Source organism: Crinia signifera, chromosome 3 (assembly GCF_055691185.1).
Source record: "Crinia signifera chromosome 3, ASM5569118v1, whole genome shotgun sequence".
Lineage (NCBI taxonomy): Eukaryota > Metazoa > Chordata > Amphibia > Anura > Myobatrachidae > Crinia > Crinia signifera.
The window spans coordinates 304696579-304715504 of record NC_139219.1 but is presented as its reverse complement, the minus strand read 5'-3'; the positions used below and the strand labels follow the sequence as shown (position 1 = coordinate 304715504).

The following is an 18926-nucleotide window of genomic DNA, read 5'->3' as shown; positions in this document are numbered from 1 at the left end:
GATGGACCACTAAATGCCAACATGGCCTAGGTTGACAACATACTGTCGACAGTCAAAAGGTCAACATTGACTGTTGACCTTCCCATTGTTGACCTAATGCTTGTGTCGACCCTGTGGTCCTTAGCCATGTCGACCTTTTCATGTGTTGACTAAGCCCTGTCGTCCTTTTGTTGTCGACCTTTATGTATATCAACCATCATTGTGTAGACCCAATGATCCATACCCATCTGGAGCTAAAGGGGAGCAGTTTTTCTCATGCATTGCCATGGCCCACTGTTTTAACTGAGATTTCCAGTTTATGCTTGAAGCCCCACTGAAATGAAAGGACCATTGAAATGAATTGAAAATGGCAGCCCCTTAAGTCAGGATCATTCGCTGTAATTTTAAGGGTAATACTGCTTGTGTTAAGGAGGTTCTCTAAGAGCTGATGGAGTTATTCAGAACTGTCGTGCAAATCCACAAGGCGATCGATTTTCGTATGACCACCAATGCGGGTGGATCGTAGCCCGCAAGAGCGAGGCCTAAGAGCGGCAAAAATCAGCAATGACTTTTTTTCTCCGTTCCCTGGACCGACAGGAAACCGCCGTTTGTGGATGGGAACCTGCCGTTTTCCGCTACGATTGTATAATCCATTTTTTTGGTATTTTCGATTTCTCTTTTTTCCAAAGCTCAGTAAAGAAAAACAGTTAGGTATAATCAGCATAGTATTTAATTAAAAACTCGTATGAAGTCGGTCGGTGAAATATAACAAGGCCGTCGGGAAAAGTGATAACTGTGTTGCTAGACTCATCTGCAGCCCGGTCCGCTAACATGGATCAAATCATTTGAACTTCCCCTAGCTGTGATAATAAAAGGCTTTTTATTATTCACTCTCCTCATTATCATAATAACCATCGCGTTTACCCTCTCGGGCTGTAAGCCTTGCCGGCAATTTCATGCAGTGCGTGTATTAGTCGCCTTCTGCAATGTGTAAACAAACTTCTTACAGACCTTCCAAATGTCTTTGCTATTATGTTCCAAGGTTATGACTCATATCAAATAAATCCCACATCACCTGCAGCTGACTGCTCTGCGCTCCGCCAGAGGGTCACGCTCGGATACGTTACGTCATTCCTGACATTTGGTGAAGTGCTCCTACCAGATGCTCCTCTGTCTCATTTCCCGTGTAGGGACGGTCGCGGACCTGCGTCTACCTGCTGCATCAACGTGACAAATGGGCAGAAACAATCTGTGAATAAATGAGGCAGATCCAAGACTCTAACATTGGGGCGACATCATCCGTGCTGTTATCTCTGTAATCCTGTGTCCTGTGGGTTTAACACCTTCACTGCCACAAGTAATAATCGTACAGCATGTGAAATTAGGAAAAAAGTTAAATTAACCAAGAATTAATTGCTGATATGTTTGTATAGGAGGCATCTGCAGCAGTTATATTACGTTAGTCCTCCCAAAGTAAGGAAAGTACCGTCAGAATAAATCAGGGTATGACGGTCTATCCATTCAACAAAAACCTGGTTATGGATGAGAGCAAATGACAGTTGACCATTTGCTTGGAAATGCTGGAAAACTGACAAACTGTCACTCATCCATAACCATGTTTTTGTTCCAACCAGCCAGATCTGCAGATAAGTCTTACTATTGTACGGGCACCTTTAGCCTTGCTGAGCGATAAAGCAGTTGGAAATAAAGTACCAACCAATCAGCTGCCATGTTATAGGCTGTGTTTAAAAAATTACAAGAGCTGGTTGGCTGGTACTTTATATGAGGGTATTCAATCCGGGATTCTAACTGTTGGAACGTTCCGACTGTTGGAATCCCGGGTCGTTCCATCCGAATGTTCTCAATTACTCAACAGCCGGAATTCAGTGTTCTGACTGACGGAATTCAATGTTCTGACCGTCGACGGATCGGCGAAAGCGGCCGCGGATTGTCAAAAAAATAGCTGTGAATACGACAATCCACGGCCAGTTCCGTCAAAACTGATTTGACTTGTTTTAAAAATGGATCTGCTTTGTCAGATACTGCTTTCAATGGTGTTGCTTGCAATGCTTCCGGCAGGGAACACTATTTTGGTCTCTCTCCCAGGCCGTAGTGGATGGTAGGACATGAAATACCGCCTGTCAGCTAAAAAAAATAAAATTATATATGAAAATCTCATGTTGACATTTTGAGTATTTACCTTCCCATTGTTGTCCTAATGCTTGTGTCAACCTTAGCCATGTCCACCTATTTCAGGTGTTGACCTTCAGAGGTTGACCCAATGCATGTCAACACAGGTCTTAAATCCCTGCACCCACACCCTGCTCTTGACCAGGGTCTGCGTGCCGGGATTTAAGACCCGTTTTGACCCTTTCACACCACAGAAAAACCCAGGTTTTTCAGCAAATTCCCGGGTTGAAAAGCTTTTAACTGGTAATTTGCTGGTTGTGTGAATTGGGGTCAGGCTGCACCCGGCAAAATAATCAGCATCTGTTACGAGCACCCACAAAGTGACTATCTCCAAAATAGGAGCATCCTGGGGTGGCATAGAATATGACCCATGGACCTACAGTATAAAGGTGCTCGGGCATAGTCTACTGGCATGCCCAGTTATACTCGCATGGACAGGGTAGTGAAGGATCAAGCAGAGTCTTATGGGTAATATAGGTAATTACCTCTGTCAGTGTAATAATGCGCCATGTCATTATCTAATTTTCATATCTGTGACCCTTTTATGCCATGCCTGACAAACGCCTAGTAATAGTGCACAAAGCTTGCAGGTAAAGGCCCTTATTCTGGTTCACTCGCAAAGGCAAATTCCTTCTCAAATGGACAAAACCATGTGCACTGCAGGTGGGGCAGATGTTACTTGTGCAGATAATTTGATTTGGGTGGGGTTTTACTTCAAAGTGAGATCTATATTGCAGCGTAAAAATAAAGCAGTAAGTATTTTCCCTGCACAGAAACAAAATAACTCACCCAAATCTAATTCTCTCTGCACATGCTACATCTGCCCCACCTGCAGTGCACATGGTTTTGTCCATTTGAGAAGGAATTTGCCTTTGCGAGTGAACCAGAATGAGGGCCAAAGTGTATTAATTTATAGCACTTTTGCACATGAACACATGGAATTGGCCCATCCCAGGCCAGTCTTCCAGGAATCCTTCCCGGGTATCAGGAAGAGCCTGGGTGTGCTGCAACGGGATTGGTTACTCGGGTCATCCATCCCAGATGCCGATTACAGCATGGTGATTGGCTCAAATGGAAATGGCATCTATGACAGCTGTCCCCAGGAAGGTAGAGATAACCGCTTCCCTGTATGGACATACAGATAGTGGTAGATGCTCAAATTAGTTCAGTAAAACTTTTCAGGTGCATGCAAGGGAGGGGTTAATACTTAGTAAGTAACAAGACATTGGTTCCCCCGGCACACTGAATAGTTTTAGCAACCAATCTTGAACACTACATGATAATAGAATTCAGAGATATTGGTTACATATACCTGCGCATGTGTATGATATGCCCCCAAGCCGCGTCAAGGCTTATCTGTTTATTGGGGGTCCCTAGCGCTATATCTAGGTGCAGGGTGTGGCACCCCAAAAACTATCATAAGCTAGGAGGCCCAGCGCGGCATGCCAGTGATATACTAAGTGTTAATAATTAGTGATAGGAAGCCGAAGCTATAAATAAGGAGAGAGATAAATGAAATGTAATTAAAATGAGAGATAGATAGTGTTAGTGAGGGAAAAGTGTTAATAGAATGTAAGGGCATGCCGCACTAAAGCCACCCAGCCCAACCAGTCCAGGGGCACCGCACCCCACACCACTGTTACCCTAAATTGGGTCTACAATTAGTCAGCAAGGAGACACATGATAATGGCTCCTTACTTGGTATATCTGAACTAAGAGCTACCTACCTTGGAGCAACCCCAGACTACTCCATGTGGCATATCAGGACCTGCATCTCCGCCCAATACAGGCTCCTCTCTGCCTCTCACAACATACATACAGTTAGTGGTAGATGCTCAAATTAGTTCAGTAAAACTTTTCAGGTGCATGCAAGGGAGGGGTTAATACTTAGTCAGTAACAAGACATTGGTTCCCCCGGCACACTGAATAGTTTTAGCAACCAATCTTGAACACTACATGATAATAGAATTCAGAGATATTGGTTACATATACCTGCGCAGGTGTATGACATGCCCCCAAGCCGCATCAAGGCTTCTCTGTATATTGGGGGTCCCTAGCGCTATATCTAGGTGCAGGGTGTGGCACCCCAAAAACTTCCCCGTATGGTCCGGGCCTTTACGGTTTTTACCCGTCCCTGTAATCTCTCCCAGGTGATAGCTGTGACATCTGACACCCTCCCAGACAGATAACCCCCATCGGCATACATTGCATCCTCTCTCCCTGCTCATCCACTTCTCTGATTATGGTTTTCCTCCAGCTGAGGCACAGCCGGTAGAGCGTCTGAGACCTGGAGTATGCGGAAGGTGCTGCCACATTTGTGCTGGGTCAGGCACCAGCAGACTGGAGCACCAGATAAATATATCGGATCCCACTAATGTGTCATGTTGAAATGAAGCTTTAATAAAGCAGCGATAATGCCAGTGGTCCGGGTGCTCTTTTTTTGTTTTCGTTCCCAGTACTGCCTGGAGCTAAGCTGGCTTCCTAATCCTAGCGGATGAGTGAGTGCCGTGGCATATTAATGCGGCACAGAGGTTTAATGAAGTGACTTAGATCCTGACAGTTTCTTACCTATTAAAAATAAGCTCGGGGCAGAGAACTTGTCTGCAAGTAGATGTGATCCGTTCAGTGTGTACCCCAGGAGTCGCGCGTTCTACAGGGGGCCTGCTGCCGCGACTGCACCGGGAGGTTGTTACCATTATTATGTGTTCTATAGCACATCAGTACCTGCTACGGCACTGTATCACACACACACGGTCTGATTCACTCCTGTTCACTAGGCTGCGCTACCATGTGAGGTGGATGTATAGGCAAATATGCTCCGTCACATGCGGCCGCCCGGCTGAATTTTTTTTTCGATGGTCACCAATCATCGAATGATTTTTCTTCCGTTCGCTAATTAAGGTCAGTTTAGATGGACTTTTATTATGCATGCAGATCGCTAAAGAAAAGGGGGCGGGCACTGAAGACGGGAGGCTGCTGTCACATGTCTTCAGTGCCCGCCCCTTTTTTGTGACAGCAGCCACCCGCCCCGGGCAGCTATCACCATCCCTGCGCTGGCAAAGAAAAGCCCAGCGTTTTTATGTGGATGCCTATATATACGAGGGGCATTCCGCCTACTGCAACCCCCTCCCCTCCTCGTGCTCGACGAGTGTGAAATCTCACTGCCCGCTGTACAGATCACTGTGACGCTGTATAGACGATGCTGTAGGTGGTCTTTCCACATTCATTTAATGTGCCAGAGAATTCAGTATTACCAATCAATTTACCTACAGATGTGTCCACATACAGCAGTCCTTCATGCAATGCAGGTTTTTTCGACTTTTTCTATTAAATATCATCTTATTTGGTTAAAATGGGGTGATTGGGATGCACCAGCATCTTTTGCTGATCAAAGCAATATCTGTATTCAGCGTGTGACTGCCGCTGTATCTGCATAAGAAATTGAACGTTAGTGTTTTCCTGGTGAACAGCATAACATAGCATTTTGTGGTACCCAAAGGTAACCAGTAAGACAGTTCATCTGCATCAATAAAAGTTGCTGGTGATGTAGGTGTAACAGGTGAAAACTGGCAGTGTGCAGCAAGCAACATGAAAATGGAGTAAAAGCATACTGCAGATTGTGAACAAATAGGAGCATTGTCTCTACGGCAAACAGGATCACATGAGGAGGTCAGCCCAGACAAGGCAGAGTACTGTAGAAGTCAAAACAGCAGGTGGGTCCTAGTGGCCAAAAAGACAGAGTAGAAGGGCACCACTGGGGATCCCAAACTGTCATCAGAATAAAGACTGAGTGCAGGAACGCTAGCAGGTAAGCACTATAACCAGCAATTGTTGAGGGCTGCTATTTAAAACAGCTGGAACCAATAAGTATCCTGCCCAAAGGTGACCTACAAATCATGTGACCCTAACAACAGATCCAAAGTGCCTGCGGGGACCAGTCAGCTGCGGCAGAACATCTTTATCTGTTGTTACTGACACAGGCGCAATAATTCTAGCAATGTTTTTCTTCTGACATAGGGGGAGATTCTCTAAGAATCTCCGCCCCCCTTCGCCGCCCATCGGATTTATAATTATCGCATATGTTCTAACATATGCGATAATGATAGCAAAGGACAGCTCTTGCGTTAAGAGCTGTCCTTTGCGGTGAGAGTCGCCGGGTCCCAGCGGCTCCCCCCTCCCTCCCACACCTGGCGCTGCTGCTGCATCGGGCTCTCCTCCTCCCTGCACCCGGAAGAGGATCAGTGCAGGGAGGAGGTCAAAGGACCGGGCAGCACTGCGCTGCCCGGACACAGGTAAGGGAGGAGGGGGCAATGCGGGGCGGCGGGAGTCCGTGCGGGGCGGCGGGGGTCGTTGCTGGGCGGCGGTGGGATGCTGTAGAAGCCCATTGGCTTCTATGGGGCATCGCCAGATTTTTCTGGCGATGCCCCCCGCCTCGTTAACCCGGCGGGGGATGCTTACAGCATCCCAAAATGTGGTAAAAACCCAGATAACGGGGTTTTTACTGCATTTCTTGCATAGAGAATTTCCCCCTAATGTGTTTCACAGATCGCATAGTAATCACTATAGGTAACGAGCTGCAGGAGTAGAATTCTGTTCTTCAGTATCCAGATGGCTCACAGACCGTGTCTAGGTAGACCGTTAATAGGTCAATACTAAAAGGTCGGCATGTACTACTACAGAATGCCGATACAAGCAAAATGTCAACATAATAATGGTTGACACGTGGAAAGATCGACATGAGTTTTTTTGTTTTTGCAATTTTTTTAACTTTTTTATGCTCTGCCATCCACGCGGACTCTGAATGGGAACAGTAGTGTGCCGAGTGCAGCAGTAGCAACATGTGGCCAGCGAAAGCGCTATACGAATAGGGGTCCACATGTCAATATTGTCAACCAAAAACTTAATTGGGCAGAACACTTCCATTATGTAAACATGGACCTACAGTATGTTCTACATCGAGCAGTGTGGCAGATGTGTCCTTATACTGTACATCTCTGCACAATATGCCACACAGCAGTAGATGCCTGAGTGCGAAAGCTGACTGGTCCTGTGCAACTCAGCTAGGGATGTGCAAGCAGCTTCTGCTGATTAAAATTATATTCTGCATGCCTATTCTGTGAGCAACTGCACCTGTATCTGCATACGAAATGCTACCTCTAAGAACACACAGTAGCATAGTATTTTGTATGCAGATACTCCCGCAGTCACACATAGAATATATAAATGCTGCACACCATTTTAATCAGCAAATGCTGCTTGTGTGTCCTGTTGTTTTGCAATTATCTCATTTTAATGAAAAAAGTTGCACAAAAAGACCACAGCATGGTGTGTCTTGAAGGGGTGTTTAACATGCAGGGAGACTAGATGATAGTGGGCACCTCTAATGTCCTGAATTGGCATTAATATTAAAGAACAGAGCTTATAAGGCAACAATGGGGGAACCAGTGAGGAAACAAAGGAGGGGGAAGGAAATCCTCTGCAATGTTTGCTTATGTACTTCACCGAGAATTTTGGTAGCCCAATACCGAATAACATTACTTTTCCTATTCCTCTGTATGGGCTGTGGGAGGAAAATTTGGGGGTGTTTTGTTAGTTTTGAGGTGCTGGCTTCTGACATCACCAGAAGGTAAAGACCCAACTTTGGCCCTTTATTCAGATCTGATCGCAGTACAAATTTGTTTGGAAAATGGGCAAAACCATGTGCACTGCAGGTGTGCAGAGAGTTACATTTGGGTGGGGTGTGTTGAAACTGAAATCTAAATTGCAGTGTAGAAATAATGCAGCCAGTATTTACCCTGAACAGAAACAAAATATAGCTCACACAAATCTAACTCTCTCTGCACATGTTACATCTGCCCCACCTGCAGTGCACATGGTTTTGACCATTTTCCAAACAAATTTGTACTGCGATCAGATCTGAATAAAGGCCTTTGAGTGAGATGTCCAAAGATTGTTACCCCCATATAAATCCATACTTGATATAATAGTGTGTATACACAGGGATTTTTACTTTTTGGCCCCCATTCCCTGTTGTGTGACTTCATTTCTAGGAAGATGAAATATGCCATAGCAGCTTGTAGAGATGATGTGGTTTTTGTCATTCTGCTATGTGCTGATAAATCGTTCTTAATTTGTTTTGCTGCTTTAGCATTATTATTTACAGCTGCAGTGTTGTTAATAATGGAATTGCTAATATTTATTTTCATTAATCAGAGCTTGGTTTATTATTCCCATGGGCCCCAGGGAGTCATCTCACAGTCTATGTATCAGTCATATGTTTCCAGACAGCACTATGCTTCGTAGTAAAATTGCATCGCATTGCATCTCATGGGCCATTTTAGTGCCGTGCGATGCGATTTTTTTAATGTAATTTATTCACTGCTCTGTTGACCCTCTTCAACTAGCCATCTCTGGCTAGCCATGGCTCACCAAGGCCTATTGTTCTCAGCTGCAATACAATACATAGAACAATACAGTAGGGGATTAGCATACATTAGGATGAAGTCTGACAGCTGGCTCCCTTAGTCCTATTAAAGGGCTGGATGAGGATGGCTCTATCTGTATATAGCGTACTTCGTACCTCATTGCAAGTAAGTAAACAGAACTTGCCCACTCCTAAGAAATGTACAGTCCCCTCATATAATACAACTTTTGATACTTGGGTTAGAGATGTGCCATGCTTACATTGGGAAACGCGTATTCCCCTCCTTCAAGTGATGTGGCCCCTTAGAAGGCTGGTGTCCATCTGTCAAAACATGTTCTATACTGTAGATGAGGCAGACACATTTTTCCCCATCTCTCGCATATTTGCCTAAACACGTGTAGAGACACTCTTGTAAGAAAGAGGATTTGCCCCCTCTTTGTAAAAATGTGACCACTTAGTTCTTCTTGTCTTGTTGGGAAGGGGTGGCAGAAAGTCATAGAAGAGGTGCGTAGGATATGGCATTGATTCCACAAATAAATGGTAGACTTCTGGAAAGATGTCAGCATAAGTTGGCCCATGTTATCTGCATAGCTTCCCCTTGATATTTGTAAGCATGACCTTGAGTGAAAATGGACCTCGCCAACAAGTCCCATAAATGGACGATTGGGTTCATGTCGAGTAACTGTGGATGGTACACAATTCATCAGAACTCTCCACCAATGGCACGGTGCATTATCCTGCTGGAATATTCCATATTGTTGTGGACAGGGCTATTTTTCAGCTGGCTCCAGCAGGAACTGAGGCCCTTATTCTAGTTCACTCTTTCTGACAAAATATTTCTTAGATGGACAAAACCATGTGCACTGCAGGTGAGGCAGGTGTACAACCCCACCCAAATCTAATTATCTCTGCACAAGTAACACCTGCCTCACCTGCAGTGCACATGGTTTTGTCCATCCAAGAAATATTTTGTCAGAGTGAACTAGAATAAGGGCCACAGTTCCTGCTGGAGCCTGCTGAAAAATAGCCCTGGTTGTGGGTACATGAAGTCTGTAACATAGAGGTTACTGGTCAATGATGTGTTTAGGCAGAGCAGCGGACACAACTCATACCTCATACACCATTGTGGAACCACCAGCAGCCTGCATGGTGCTTTATTGACAACTGGGGTTCATGACTTCATGTTGACTGCGCCACACTGGATCTTACCAGTAGTACTCCATGGTCCAATTAGCAATGCCAATAGCCCAGGTGATTCACTATGTCTGGTGTCGTAGAGGTAGCAGGGGGCACACTGATGAGTCTTTTATTCCCATGTCACATGGACGCTAAAGAACCTTCTTGATATGCAACTGGTAATTCCTGCATGGAATGTGGATATGAATTTAGCCAGTGTCATTTGCCTGTTCCCATCGGCAATTCTGGCCAGACTGCACTGGTTATGGTCATTGAGCACTCGTGGTGCCGCAATGAAGTATTCCGTTACGCAGGTGTTACCTTAGTTCAAAAAAAGGAATTTCCCATCCGCTGGCATGCCTTGAGCAGCTAAACCAGTGTTCTAACGGACTCACAAGATATCATATTACAACTGACGCAGTGCAGTGGTATAATCAAGGGGGTTGAGGGGGTGGGCGGATGTATTAATTACCTTGGCTTGGTTTTCTTGGATAAGCATGACTGATCCCTTATTCTGTGAATCCTTACCCCTGCCTTAAATGTCAGCTGCAGACGGGGAGTCTCTTTCTCTAGCACCCATCACTGTTTGCTGGGATGCCGTATGTGTAGCTGCCGCTGAGTTCTTCAGTCTTCTTTGGCAGTAAGGGGGCAGGACGCGGGGGTGGGGGGGCTAATTGATTGCTGTGATCATGCCCTCTCTGGATCTGACCCTGGATGTGCTGCACATGGCACACACACACATACACTGCAAGTTGGTGCCGTTTCATAGTGCATAAAAAGTATTTCCTGCACTCTTTATTTTTAAGTGGGTGTGGCCACTCCCCTGTGATTAGGCTATGCCCCTAGACGGAGAGGAGTAAAACATCTACATGCTTTTGCAAAATGTGTATGCTAGTCAGAGCCGGCCCTAGCTTAAATTATGCCCTAGGCAAGATTTTGGCTGGTGCCCCCTAGCACCACCACTAGTTCCGACTCTGACCCTGCTCCCCTTTCCCAGCACCATCAACCCTCATCATAGCAGTCATCATTTTGGTGCTCCTACCCGCAATATTTTAAACAGGGATGTGTTCTTGCTGGGAAGGGGCATGGCCACACAATAGTACCCCCAATTCAAATTATGCGACACAGTAGTGCAACTTTATTCACATTATATCATGCGATGGTGCCCCTTATTCACGTTACATCACACAGTGGTACCACTTTACCTTATATACATTACTCCTCACATTATTCACATTATACCCTTAGATAAAAATCCTGAGAAAATATTGTATTTTAAGCACCTCCATGGCCACACTGCAACCCAGCACAAGGCAGTGTGTGCTGGGCAGAGGAGAAGAGCTGCAGCTGCTGCTGTCACTTAAGGGGACGGGGCCCGGGGCCCCCACTGGGCCCTTCCATCAGACTTTGGCCTGGGTTATTTGTACCCCCTACCCCTTTCTCTCTGCACCCCTGATAATACCACACAGTAATGCCCCTTACACATGACACACATTATTAATGTCCTTATAACCATAATGCCCCTTACACATTATGCCAACCTTTATTAATGCCCTTCATACACATAATGACACACATAATGCTCCTTACACATATGTCACACATTATTAATGCATTAATACATGACACACATAATGCCCCATACACGTATGCCAAACACTATTGCACAACCAACCCACCCACAGACAGGACTCGCACAGCCGCTAACACTGTGACCTCTGCTTGGATACAGATGTTTCCTCATACATCTTGCCTCAATAGGCCATGCAGCTCCTGCCTTTTTTGCTGAAAATTTGTCTTATTTGGATTGTTATGACCAGCACACACAAGGAGCTTCTGATTTTTAAAATGATATGCAGCATACCTATATTCTGTGTGCGACGGTGGCTGTACCTGCATACGGAATGCTATGTTACAGTGATTTCCATGAATACACTATTTCATATGCAGATACAGCCTCACTCACACACAGAATATAGACATGCTGCATATCATTTTAATCAGCAGAAGCTGCTGATGCCCCTAGGCATTCCAAATGCCCTAGGCAACTGCCTAGTTGGCCTATGCCTAAGGCCGGCTCTGATGCTAGTAAGTATTATACCTATCTGTTTCTTTATACAATAAACATTTTGGGGTCACCAGATCTGCTATGGAAGGTTTCCACTTGCACAAGCAGCTTATGATGATTAAAATGATATGTGGCATTCCTATAATCACTTTGTATTGCACAGAGGATGGATGTATCTGGACAGATCTGTATATAGTGAAAGCTGTGTCCGCATGTTAACTCCATCAATTTGCCTTTTTTTATTTATTTATTTTAGAATATTTAATGTATATTTGTGTGGCTAATCTACTAACTGTTACATATATTGGGCCTGGTTCAGTTGCAGTTTTGCTAAACTAACAAAACTGCAAATGCCCATCCCTGCGATCGCAAATAGATTGCGTTTAAATCTCAGAAATGCCTGTAGCCCCCTAAATTAGATTTACGCACTTCTGCATGTTTTGTTGAATTAGTCCCACATGTTAATATGCATTAAAACTCTCTTATCTTTCTTTTTTTTTTCTTTTTTTTTTTTTTTTTTGGGGGGGGGGGGGGGGGAGGTGGCTGAATATAGCATTTAACATTTTTACTACTGTGAAGAAGTTTAAAAAATAATTCACCAACAAAAAGAAGAGAAAAATTATATTTGGCATAACTGCCATCACCCTATTCCCCCTCCCTATTACATTTCCTGCAGGAGAGAAACCATTCCTGCTTCTGTACTAGCCTGACTTACCAGAGAAGGTGATAATCAGCGACCTGTGAACCTCTCCACTTTGTATACAAGTGTTCTTTTCTGCTAAGGCATGGTTCAATAGCTAGGTATGACAAACACAGCTACGGAATGTGGCAGTCTGCCATAGGTTTGAATGAGCTGCACCTGTTCCCTTTTCTATAGATAAATCACGTAGGAGTAACTTCACATCTTTGTACAGAGATTTAATAAACAAAACTAACCGATCCCGAAGAGGAAATTGTCCCTAATGAACAAAAGAAGCTTAATGCCTGATAACAATAACGTAATCATTTTAAATGCCACCAATTTAACAAATTGATATCATATCTGTGCTTTCTATCTTATATGCCATTACTATGGTAATATTATTTCCAAACAAATAAAAATAAGTTTTATTTTAAAAAAGTTTGCCTAGAACTTCTCCTGTTCGCTACGCCAATTAGCATATATGAAATATTCATGGCTGATCTTTTCACAATAAAATGTAAATAGTCTTGTCCAAGGCAGTGCTAAGAAGTGACACAGATAACGTGCCTCAGTTTAATATGTATACTGGGTTTGACATTTAATTGCAGAAAATCACTGAATTGGATTAGCATGGAAAAGGGTTCCCAATGTGTACAGAAAATGGGTATTGTAAGTCAAGAGGTGAACAGCAGTGATGAGAGACTTCTTACTACATTTTAATTGTTTGTTATTTAAAAGAACAATGGAGAACATATACAGACAGTCCAACAATTTAAAAACCTAAAACATGGAATCAGAGTAGCTAAGGCTTTGTGTGCTGGAGAGAAACAATGGATGATATGGCTGTGTGGTCTGGAGAAACACATGGGGAAGAACAAGGCTATGTGGGCTAGAGAGACACATGGTGGGTAAGAGGCTATGTGTGCTAGAGAGAGACATACAGAGGAATGAAGCTATGTGGAAAAGAGGCTATATGGGCTCGAGAGACACATTAGGAGGAATGGGGCTGTGTGGGCTCAAGAGACACATGGGGGAATGAGGCTGTGTGGGCTAAAGAGACACATTGGTTAATGAGGCTGCTTGGGCTAGAGAGACATGTGTAATGAGGCTGTGTTGGCTACAGAGACAAAGGGGGGTAATGAGGCTATGTGGGCTAGAGAGACACATGGGGGGATGAGGCTATGTGGGCTAGAGAGACACATCGGGGAATGAGGCTGTGTGGGCTAGAGAGACACATGGGGGATAATGAGGCTATGTGAGCTAGAGACGCATGGGGTAATGAGGCTATGTGAGCTAGAGAGACACATGGGGTAATGAGGCTATGTGGGTTAGAGAGACATATGGGCAATGAGACTAAGTGAGCTAGAGAGACACATGGGGAGAAATGAGGCTGTGTGGGCTAGAGAAACACATGGGGGTAATGAGGCTATGTGGGCTAGAGAGACACATGTGGTAATGAGGCTGTGTGGGCTAGAGAGACACATGGGGGTAATGAGGCTATGCGGGTTAGAGAGACATGTGGGATGAGGCTATGTGGGCTAGAGAGAGACAAGGGGGTTTAGGTTGTGTGTGCTGGAGAAACAAAATGGATGAGAAAGCTGTGTGGGCTGGAGAGACACAAGGTGGGAGGGTGAAGCTGTGTGGGGTGGCGAGCACAAAACAATGGAGGAGGGGGAGCGCAATGACACTATCTCATGCCATTGGGTGACTCCCCATGCCCTTCCCGCGATTTATGTAGGTGTCGCCTGCATTCAAATAATTGGTGAAATACTGCATTTCCTGTAGTTGCAATTTTACCAATTTATCAGAACTTTAACTTTAATAGCCAACAACATAATTTGCCTAAGAGCGGCAGTATCACTATAAGGTATATTGGATATCTCCCCCCATGCTCTGCTTGTGCGCACCAGTACTCAACGAAGACTACACATGTGCGTTACGTACACTTGGTCAGAGGGAAAGGAACTATATATATGGTCAGAGGCTATGCCTAGACATGGCGGTAATTCTAAATGACCCTATTGTTTCACGTCTTCTCATCAAAGAACACAGATATTAAATAATGGGGGTAAAATTAAGCAACTAGGCCACTAGTTCTTAAAAAAAAAAAAATGCGGCAGAACCGATATGTGTGGATCCCTTTAATATGCCTATGGCTTGTTGCTGAGCCACAGAAAGGCTGCTAGGTCCTTGTGTAAGAGCGTTCAATAGGACAGCTGCCCGGGACAAGACTTGTAGCCCTTAGTCTCCACAATACATTCATTTCCAGGCCTCGTTCGTGCTAAATTACAAACGTAGAAACAGCTTTACCCAAACAAAGCCATCATTCTCTTAAATGAGTTCCTTTTGTACGACGGTAGCAATCTCTCTGTTTTGTGTGTTCTTTTGGGAATAATACTTAAAAAGTAATAACACATTAATGCAGTTTGCTTTCTACTTGAAACCATCAAAGCTTTTCTCAATCTGACTGAATATATTTTCCCCCAGAAATTGCGCCGCTCTCATAAATTTTATAAATGAATAAATCAATCAAATCGGGGGGGGGGGGGGGGGGGGGATCTTTCGGGCGCTTTTTACTTATTCATTAAAACTGTCACATAAAAATAAATAAATACAAATTGTGCATTTTATTGTAGCCAGTATGTCATACAATGTATTGGCTCTCAAAGCATAAAAAAGTTATTTTGTGTGTTCTTTTTTGTTGTTATGATAAAAAAAAAGGCCTAATCCTAAAGGCAAGATAATTTAATACGAAAAGCGCTATTCTATTGTTTGCTAGAAATGTATAGAGAATGTCTGCATACAATTTATGTGATTATTGGAATACAGAACGCATTGTGCCTATTAATCTGCATTGCACAGATTTGCTTAACCCAACATCTCTTTGAGGAGATGTTCAAAATATCTTCTAAAAATGGCAGCGTTGCTCACATTTGTTATATAAATTCAAATACAAAATTTTGTGTAAAAAAGAGATTATTTCCTGTATAAGGTAAAGATTACAGGTCATTATGATGAATAAAAATGTTAGCTTGCCAATTTTGACACCTATTTTGACACATTCGCTTGGTGTTTGAAGGGTTTATGGGGGGGTATTCAATACGGGATTCCGACTGTCAGAATGTTCCGACAGTTGGAATCCCAGGCCGTTTTTGTCCGGTATGACAGTAACTCGACAATGGGAATTAAATGTTCTTGCTGTCGAGTGTCGGAAAGTCCATGGATCGGTGAAAACGGCGGTGGATTGTCGAAAAACGGCCGTGTATTTGACAACCCGCGTCCGTTTCCGACAAAACAGATACGACTTTCAAAAAAGTCGGATCTGACCGCCTTCAATGCTGTCGTTAACAACAGCATTGAATAAGTGAGTTCCGGTATTTCCCCTGTTGGGAAATATTGGCACCGTTTTAATACTCCTCCAAGCTTCTAGAAATGACAATTGATGAAGTCTCCTATAGCAACCAATCACATTCAGTCTATTATTTTCTGCATGCAATAGAGAAATGACGGACAGAATCCGATTGGTTGAAATAGGCAACATCACCTCTTTTCGGTTTAAGAAGCTTTAGTAAATTTACCCTCATTCTGACTGGGATATTAATCAATTCAAAAAGAGCATAAGACAAATTCTCTGCACTCGGGGTGCTAAATATTTCTTGGCAATTGAATAGAGCTTATAGCATCCTTCTAAGGCCAACACCCCTGTAACTGTGACATATTACTTGGATAACAAGCCTACGCAATTACACAAATTGTGTCAATGGGTGGTGGGGCTATGATGGAGCAGTACAAGGCAGGCTGTCTTGCTCCCCACACTGGAATGGATGGGATTGGGGAGCTTGCCCCAGGTAACATGCGTGTATGGGCATACCTCCCAAGATGACCCAATCCAGGAGGGACAAGATGCTCTGTTCTTGGACTTCCATGCTAGTGGCAGTTGCAGGCTTGCATCACACTCCAAAATTCAGATAGGGGAGCCCCACCAACTGCCACCCCAAACACCACAGTCCAGGACTCACGGACAGGTGTGGCTCCCCTATTTAAATTTTGTACAGTGGTGCAGTCCCACTTCTTTTGTCCCTCTTGGAATGGATCATGTTGGGAAGTATGGTATGGTATGGGGTGAAGCATCCTGGAGGGTTGGCTGGTACAAACCCGTTTCAGAGTGAATCAGTCCCGTTAGCTTAATAATTGCGGCACATCCCTCTCATTACAGAATACTATCAATGGTGCTGTTGTCTTACATTGATGGCATCTACAGCCATCATGGGAAGTGTCTGTAGGCGGGACTTGAAAAACAATCAGGGAAGGGTTGGAGTTTTGGGGTTGCAGTGGGCGTGGGGCATATTTCCAGTCCAGGGGTGGGGGCCTCACTAGGCCGTCTGCCATCAATGGCGTAAAGACAAATAAAACACATTGGTTCTCTGCCATTGATGTCAAATCCTCAATGGTTGTCCGCACCTCAAATGGGACAAGAAGCTGCAGCAAGTATGTACAGGGTGCAGGGCTCAGAGTTCTGCAACAAATGAGTGACGGCAAGCGAGAACGATAGGAAGTCTGCAGAACGCCGTCTGTGGTGCCAAGTTTAGCGGACAATTGTCAGTATTATGTCCGCAAATACCCTTGTTTCCATGACGATATTGGTGCTTGCAGACCTTTACTTCTAATTGTACATTTGAAATGCATAGAAATGGACTAGCAGATCAAAAAGCCGCACAGTGCAACAGTATGGGAAGCCTCATGCCTGCTCCAGTCTATTATTCTAAAATGTTTCTACCTTTCAACAAATGTTTTGCACAGTGCTCATTGAGGAGTTTCTTTATCATACGCTGTACTCCTTACAAAGGCTTGGTGCTGAGACTTTGCTTCCATTAGGTGTAGGACAGAGGATTCCTTCAAGCAGAACACTTCTAGGAACAGTTTTTTAACTATAAATCCATGTTGCATACAGCGACATTTATCATATGCCAAAGTATATTAGTATCTGACAAATGCAAGAGGTTTAGCTATAGTCACATACTGTATATATATATATATATATATATATATATATATATATATATATGTGTAGTCACATACAAACAGTATACTGTATCTATTAAACATGCCATTCTACTGTACAGTATATGCAAAACAATATATGTATGTATGTATATATGTGTGTATATATATATATATATATATGGGAAGCGGTCATCTATTAGAATGAACTTAGGTCTAGTCATTAGGTCGACCACACTAGGTCGACTGGCAGGAAGGTCGACCTGACTTAAGGTCGACATTGGCCAAGGTCGACATGACTTATGGTCGAATTTGCATAAAGGTCGACATGAGGAAGGTCGACTGGTCATAAGGTCGACATGGGTTTTTCACTGTTTTTTTGAGCCGACATGTGCCGACAGGCGGTATTTCATGCCCTACCATCCACTAGGGCGTGGAGGAGGTTATTAAAGCTGTGGCGAGCGAAGCGAGCCACCGTGCCCGAAGCATTGCGAGCGTCCGATTCTCATTGCCAACTGTGTCCATGTCGACTGTGTCGACATTCGGGTCAAAAACAGTGAAAAACCCATGTCGACCTTATGACCAGTCGATCTTCCTCATGTCGACCTTTATGCAAATTCAACCTTAAGTCATGTCGACCTTGGCCCATGTCGACCTTAAGTCAGGTCGACCTTCCTGCCAGTCGACCTAGTGGGGTCGACCTAATGACTGTAGACCTAAGTGTGGTCTGACAGATGTACAGATTCCATATATATATATATATATATATATATATATATATATAATATGTATACTAGTGTTCAGTCTAGCACCCGCTATCTTTGAAAACCCATGCAGTTCCTCTTCCCTGCTTGGGTTGTCGCTGTCTGCTGTGGTGTTTCTAGCACAGATCTGGTTTGCACATCAGTGCTGATATACAGACCACACTGTGCTAGAAACACTACAGCAGACAGCAGACAAGAGGAACTGCATGGGTTTTCAAAGATAGCGGGTGCTAGAATGAACACTATATCCCATACAGTAGGTAGATTTTATGGGCAATGGCTATATCAGTGTGTGCCACCTTGGTTATGATACATTAAGCTGAGCAGGGAAATGTTACCAGCCCTCATATGGTGTTGGTGCCACCAGGTGAAGCTGGACATGCCCATTGCGACGAGCAGGGCACAAGCCTACTGTCCTCTCAATTAAATTACTGTCTGCAATTATAGTGTATATGAGTAGAAGGAGGGAGGGGGGGGGGGGGGGGGGGGGGGGGCGGGACATCACACCAGTAAGCAGTAAGCAGCTGGTTGTCAGGGACCGGTAGTGGTCTGGGTCCTACTTGAGTACGCAGGATGGGCCGTTGGGTTGATGACACTTACTCGTATCACTGATCGGTTGTGTGTTCTCTACATCCCTCAATC

The 18926-nt window shown here is 44.2% G+C and overlaps 1 protein-coding gene across 1 annotated transcript in view; it reads left to right on the top strand.

Moving 5' to 3' along the window:
• Window positions 1-18926, top strand: part of NBAS (NBAS subunit of NRZ tethering complex) — a 540465-nt gene that overhangs the window by 256513 nt on the left and 265026 nt on the right. The gene's annotated exons all lie outside the window — the stretch shown is intronic.